Below are 7,516 nucleotides of genomic sequence, written 5' to 3' on the forward strand. Positions count from 1 at the left end.
TTTGCTAGGTCATTCTTTAACATTTAAAAATATTCAAAGTAAATGAGCTCATCTTTTACTTAAAGAGTTTTGTGTCAGTTCTTTTAAGGGCAATTGGTTTGAAGTTTGTATTCTCCTTGTTAGAATGGCTGCTAACTTCATATAAGGAAGAGAAACAGTTTCTTTCTTTATCTGTGTTCTGGACCAGTTTATATAACATAGAAACAATTTGTTCCTGGAAAGTTTGAAATAATTCATCTGTAAAACCATCTGGGTCCGGCACATTTTTGAGGAGTAGTTCTGTGACAACTTTATTTTTTCCATGAAAATTGATTTATTTAGATTTTCTACCTCTTCAAGGGCCAATTTTGGTAATTTATATTTTCTTAGACTACTGTTCATTTCTTTCTGATTTTATTATTATAGAGATGTGCAGAGCATTTTCTTAGAGTTCTTTTAATATCCTCTGTTCTCTTTTTCATTTCTATCTTTGGGTACAGGGCACTTCTGACAGCATAACTGCTTCTTGTATGATTGTTAAAAAGTCAAGTCATTATGAGACACATTTTTAGACAAAGTCCTATAGATACAGTGTTACAAATTAGAGTTCTGGTCCTATTCATACTATAAAAATATGAATGTTTATCGTAAAAGTAAAGGCAAGGAAATTACAAAGAATAGTTAATTAATGGCAAATGTTTATAAATTCATAAAACAAATATTTAAAATAAAATACAGATTGCAACTATCCCTTGTGGAGGATTTTTCTCTGTGGAATTACACTAGAGAAGCATTCTTAAAATGAATTCAGAAAGTTTGAATTGAGATTATTTTCCCTGTTACTTGAAAGATTTCTTGAAGCGAATACAGAGTCTCTTCATTGATCAAGGTAGTATCTTCTGCCTTGAGAATTCCATTGTGCATTTTTTGAATGGTAAATTCTGGGAGGTGGCGTTATTTTTGTGATAATTCTATGTTCATCTAGAGGTTAATTCATCTAGAGATGAATCTGGAAAGAGAGGCAGAGCACAGATTACCATGTGTCCTGTATGTTACGTACCATCTATAGAATTTTGGGCCAGGTCGTTATAGACAAGGAATAGCCATTGAAGAGTTTCAACCATTTGTGTAATATGATCATATTGCATTTTATAAATATAATTCTGTCAATGTGAGGCATGGATTAGAAGGAAGAAAGCATGAAGACAGAGATACCAGTTATGAAGTCAGGGAAATGCGTTAGGAGGCAGGAGGGACAGATTCAAATAATATTTAAAGGGTGAAATGGCAAGTCTTAGAGACCAAATGAATATAAAGGGCAAGGTAAAGGGAGACATTTAGATTGGCTTCCAGATCGCCCATGGCCTGGATGATTGGGTGAATGGTGGTTTCATTTGTTAAGGTAATTTGGAAAAAGGGACATGTGTTAGTGGGAAAATGATAAATTGCTTTGCACGTATTGAATGTTCAGTGAATGCTCTATAGAGCATTGAAGAGTTATTTTGGGAGCCACCTGTGTGTACTAGTCTAAAGTTCAGTGGAGGGATTTGAGCTGGGTCATGAATTTTGGCATGATAGAATACACTAACCAAAGGCATGAGACGAATTTGTTTAGAGAGTGTTTTGAGGAAGAAATGAAGAGGGCCCAGGACCAAATCTTGAGAAATACCAAAGTTTAAAAACAATTATATTTAAATAAAGTGTTTCATCATTCCCTTCCCAAATTGTGTCCTCTCTTCTGATGACTGTCTTTCCTAGTACCCAGGCTCAAACCTGCAGATCCTATTCCTTCCCCCACTTTTGAGCCTCCTCTCATCAAGTCTCTCCCCTCTGCCCCTTCCTCTTCATTCTTCTTGCCCCTTCCCTAGACCCCTAGTATCATCCACCTGGCAAAAGCCCCCCAGACATAAAATGCTCTCATGTGAGATCACTGGGACCAATGGCTTGTCAGTGTTGTTTTTAAGTCTAAGCAGGGAATTATGAAAACTATGACACTCATATACCTTATGAACATATAAATGTACATTCATTCTTTCATCTTCTGATGTAGCCATAACATTTGTCTGTTGATCCATTTATTGCTGTTCCGCATTGTCCTCTTAAAAGCCATATCCATCGTGAATAATAATAAGAATAAGAAAACAATAGTCCATCTTTAACACTTTCAATGTAATGTATACTTTTTTATGCACTTAAAAAAATTTAAACTGTACTAATCCTTACTGCAAACTATAAGGTAGGTCCTATTAGTAACCCCATTTTTCAGATAAGGAAACTGAGGCACATAAAGATTAGATAAATTACTCAAAGTCACATAGACAGTACATGGTAGACTTGAAACTGGGTTTGTTAAGTTTAGCTCCATAGGCTCTTAACCACTGTGCTACACTCTGAAAGAGCAAAAGTCTTACAAAGTTCCCTGACTATAGAATCTTTCTAGATTTTCATTCCCCCTCCAATCTTTTACCCTTGTCTCACCCACCCTTAATCCTACAGCAATTATTAAACTCTTATTTAGCCATTCCCAAAGCAGGTAGTTTGGTTTTCACAGAAACAACCACCTTCTTTCCTTTTGTGCTCAATAATTAACTTTGTCTTAAAATATTTAATTCAATTATGTAATTGCAACAAAAGTTCATATGCAGATTTGGGGACAAACATTCTGACTGTTGGTCAGCAAGCAGCTCATCTGGAAGGAGGAGGAGTCCACGGGAGTGGTAGAGTGGATCTTCCTGGTCTCAGCACCCAGAGATCGGAGAGACAGCATTGAGAGCAGACAATAACGAGGCATTTCAGTTAAGAGGGGGTCGGTTAAGAGAACTGCTTTCTCTCAGTTTCCAATCTCTTTCCATTCTGATCCATTCTGCCCAGGGCTTTTAGAGTGAGTCATTTTCCCAAAAGATTATGTCACTCACCTGATCAAAACCATGCAGCCAATTTCTCCATCGCCAAAGAACAAAGTCCTGAGTCCAGCAGAAAAATCCTAAATTCTCAGCATGCCATTTCCAGTCCTTGCTGATTTATCCCAAACCACCCCTCTAAATACATTTTTCCTTCCCGTGCTCCAGGAATATTAATCTATACTGAGTTGGAATTTTGAAAACCCATAAGAAACTTTATTAATAATTCCCTTAAGCAGAGTCCAGGCTTCTTGTTAAGTCCTCTGCTTCTCTCTTTATTCTAGAAACTGCAACAGCTACAAAGGGTATATAGGAAAGGGAAGGAGAGAAGCAGAAACAGAGCGAGCACAGGATTGTTCCATGAGTGCCCTAAGGCCTTGTGGCAGATTCAGCTGGTGTGGCTACAGCAATATTTCTGGTTCAACATGTTTTTCAGAACCTTGCCGTTCTTCCTTCCACGGAGTGGGGACTCTGTTTTCTAACCTTGATTTTGGGCAGGAGCTTGTAACCACTTCCACAAATAGAACATGACAGAAGTAATGTATCATTTCGAAAGCCAGGGCGTAGAAACTTATGGCCTGCATGTGGCTCTGTCCTTTAGGATGCTTGCCCTTTGAACTCTGCCGCCATGCTGTGATAAATTTAAACCAGCTTTTTGCCAAGAAGACCAAATGGAGAGGAAGTCCAGTCCCCAGGTGACAGCCAGTGTTAACTGCTGGACATGTGAGTGACTGAGCCTCCAGATGACTCCAGCCCTCAGCTTTGAAGCCCTCCAGCTGAGGCCCAGAAAGCATGGCACAGAGGCAAGCTGACCCCACTAGGCTCTGTTCAAAAACCTGGCCCACAGAGTCTGTGAGCATAATACATTGTTGCTTTTCTTCACCAAGTTTTGGAGTAATTGGTTATGCAGTCAGAGTAAGTGGAACAGGCCCTTTGTGCGGATGAGTAGATGAGTAGTATGTTTAGGGGTCCTCTTCCCAGAATTTTGAGGTGGAAATGGCTTGAGAAGCCCTTCCATTTTGGGACTACTTGCTCAATGTTTTTATCCCCAACTCCAGCTCCCCTTTGTGACCCGGGTTTCTGCTGGAGTAGGATGTGGTTCTGGGGCCTGGACTTGCAGTCGCAGCCGGCGGCCTCTCACCCCAGGGGCCGGCTGTGCGCATCCCTGCCACCTGCCCCGTGCACTGGCTTGTCAGACGGTTGCCGATGCAGTCTCACTGGATGATTCTTTCTTCCTTTTGGGCACCCTTAAGCCCCCGGTCAGTGTTTACAGTGTCAGTTAAGGCCAACCTCAGGTATCCTGGGTGATGTGAAGCAGTGAAATTACTGTTTGTGTGCTCCCTAGAAAATCACTTCCATTTTAGAATTTCTTCACATATCAATCTGTGCTCAAAACCAGTATTTTCGCAGTGTTGATGTAAGGGGGGTAAAATGATCACAATGTGCTGTGGGTAGAAAAAAGCTAGGAGAGAGACCCTGCTACTCTTGGCAACTCTTTCCCATCACCAGTCCCAAAACTCTTCCTGCCTTTTGTCCCCAGCAGGCTTTTCTTCATGGCCTTGCCTTTGCCTGGAAATCCCTGAAACTGTACCTGGAATTGTATCTTTTTAGCTCAGTTAAACATGTCAGCTCCTTTAAGCAGCCGTGCTTGGTGGCATCCTATCCAACTTTATGCCTTCACAGAATTGTGTTTATAATACTTTTAAATCCTCTTGTGATTAAGACATTTGTTCACATGGATTATGTCCTTGGCTAGACAGTGGGGTCTTTGTTAGTGTTCATTTCCTCCACATTTAGCAGAATGTCTTTCATATAAAAGATCCTCAATACAAGTTTGCTGAGTTAAATTTCCAAGTGATAAGAAATGGTGAAATATTATAATAAGGTTAGAATATTATAATAAGGCTTACATGATATATATTTATTATATAGTATAATACACTTTAGGAATTTAAAACTGGTTAGAGGCCTTGACTTGTGTCTGGTGTATGTGTATGTGTGTGTATAGATATATACATGTGTATAGATATATACATATGTATAAATATATATATATATATATATATATATATATGCAGTGTAATTAGTGTCTCATTTCCTTCAGCATTTCTATAAATTATTGTTCCCACTATTTGGGCTTAATTTTGCAATTAATTTCAGAAAAGGCTCCAAGGGCCTTACCTGGGAGAATCAAGGACTTTTAGTGATGGCAAGCTATCACACACACCTAGTGTTTAATCTGGATAGTTGGTAGAAGTGTACCCTAATTATTCAGTTCTGATTAAAAATGGACAAACTCTTACAGCAGCTGAATGTGAAAATCTGAACATGGAAAGCGATAGAAAATACGACAAGAAGGAGCAAGAAAAAATTTTCAGTGTTTTAACATAGCTTTACTTTAACTTAAAAAATATCTGAGCATATTTCTATTTCAAAATATTTGCAAGATATATTGAATAGCTTCTACTTTGAAAGTGAGATAAACTACATAAAATAATTGTTTAGAACAAGTACACATGAATGAATTGTTCTTTAGTAACAATATAATATACATCTTCCATTCAAAGATATTAATATCAATCCTTTCATTATGCAAGATTTTTTTCCAGCAACGGCATTTCAATTAACATACTCATCTATTTCCATATGAACAGGGATCTGTGCTAATTTTATACTAATTCCTAAGATGAATAATTGAGATATTGGATGCAACGCCTCAAAAAACTGAATCTTGTTTGGTGCTTAAAGTAACAAGTCCTGAGCCATGAGTTAATCAAGAAAACTATACATAGGTCTTCATTAACATACCAAGAATCAGCCCACCAATAACGAAATCACTGAGCATGCACATTTAATGGTGCAAAATTCAATCACACTTAACTCAGACTGAAAATATCAGTATCTTAATAATTCCTTGTGTTTATATAGACTAGAACCTCTCCTGTGGAGAGAGCAACGTTCTTTTGCATATCTTTGATTAACCACATTTAGGAGCAGATGCCATTATCCACACTTGACAAAGTATCAAAAAGGTGAAGTAACTTAGCCAAGGTCACACTGGCAGGGAGAGATCTAAATCAGCTCTAGACGTCTTGACGGCAATTAACACTCTCCTGAATCCAGAAATAAACAGGACAAAATATATTTCTATACTTGGATGCTTGTAAGATATTATAAGGTCTCAAATGGTGCTGTCACCAACCTCTGCCTCCCTCCCGATGCCATATGCAATGAATGAAGAAGTGTGAAAAGAGAGGGAGGCGCCTGACAGCGGTTTTGAGGCCTCGATCCTGGAAGAGGATATAAATGGAAACCAGAGGCACATCTATGTACCCAACTATGATGAGCTGTGGCTTGGCCACATGCATTCTATAGTACAGTTCAAGGGATGCTGTAACGTGATCATCTGTGACCATGGACTCAGATTCAAAGCACTCAGTCATAATATGGACCCCTTTAAAAATGCTAGAGGGAGAAGGTTGCCATGGATGTGGTTCTGGGGAGCTCCAGGTGTGGGTCAGTCATGGAATAATGGGTAGAGGAAGTTTGAAGGGGAGATAAACTTGATGGAGTTGTCCTAGGTCCTTTGGTATGTCCCTAATCCTTCCTCAGCTGTAATTTTGAGGACTGGTTGGTACTTGTATCTGGATAGAGGGTGCCAGATAATAAAAAGAGAGAGAGAGGGCAGGGGGAGAGAGAGAAAGAAAGGGAGGGAAAAGAAAGAAAAGAGAAGAAAAATATAGATCAGAAGTTAGAGTTGATACTAAATCTGGATTGGAAAATAAAAGACACACCTGCCTTCATTCCTCCGTCCTATGGCTCTGGAAATAAAAACCTATTTGTCCCCCTGGACTAGATGCTCTTCAGAAATCCTTCTGGTTATGTCATTATCTTATCCTGCTTAAGTAAAGAGCTTTTGAAAATTATACAACAATAACATTTATTTCCCAAATGCTCTAGATTGTTGACTGTCTTCCCTGAATGCATGAAAATGTGGGTGTCTTTTTAAAGGGATAACTTAAGGCAAGTAAGGCACTACAAGGTCATCTCAACAGCAACAGGTAAAGAGCAAGATGTCCTCTGCTTAGATATGTCAACAGCAAAGCTCGCCGAGAACGTGAACTGACTGATTCAACACATTTCCAGAAGATGAAGGTATATTAGAATCCTGCAGAAAACAAGGCTGAGAAAAGTTTGCCCATAAATCAGCAATTACTGGTAGTTAGTCAATATCCCCAGTTTGATAAAGTGCCAGAGCCCACTAATGGTATGAGAACATTAAGTCTTTGGTCACAAGGTCATAGCAAGACCTTGCTCAGGTTCACTTGGGAGCTGTCTGGGCTTGGAGCTGTTGCTGTGAATAACAAATCTGATATTTTTCTCTGCCTTCATTTCTGTGCTGTACTCGCACTTGGTGAAAAACAGAAGCAGACCAGAGCAGAACAGCTGGGGACAGGGCATTGCTGGTTGAGAACTTTGACACACAGAAAGCTAAACTCATCCAGCTCATGTAGTCTTGCACATGCGAGAACTCTATCTCCAAAACCTGCTAATACTGACTGTTGGCGTCCTCAAGGACCTTGCAAGGTGGGCCAGCTATAGTCTTCTGAGGCCAAAAGGATGCTCGCTTGTGCCAT

At 39.3% G+C, this 7,516-nt stretch overlaps 1 long non-coding RNA gene across 1 annotated transcript; it reads right to left on the minus strand.

The window, feature by feature from the left end:
* Positions 1-254: 254 nt before the first annotated feature.
* On the minus strand, positions 255-3,370 carry LOC105063768 (uncharacterized). Its single transcript, XR_834806.3, has 3 exons — positions 2,895-3,370; positions 1,983-2,077; positions 255-988 (listed from the first exon to the last, which is right to left on the minus strand). It is a non-coding gene; the product is annotated as an uncharacterized LOC105063768 (long non-coding RNA).
* Between the last annotated feature and the right edge of the window lie 4,146 nt (positions 3,371-7,516).

The sequence above is a fragment of the Camelus bactrianus genome, chromosome 8 (genome assembly GCF_048773025.1).
Source record: "Camelus bactrianus isolate YW-2024 breed Bactrian camel chromosome 8, ASM4877302v1, whole genome shotgun sequence".
In the NCBI taxonomy this organism is placed as follows: domain Eukaryota; kingdom Metazoa; phylum Chordata; class Mammalia; order Artiodactyla; family Camelidae; genus Camelus; species Camelus bactrianus.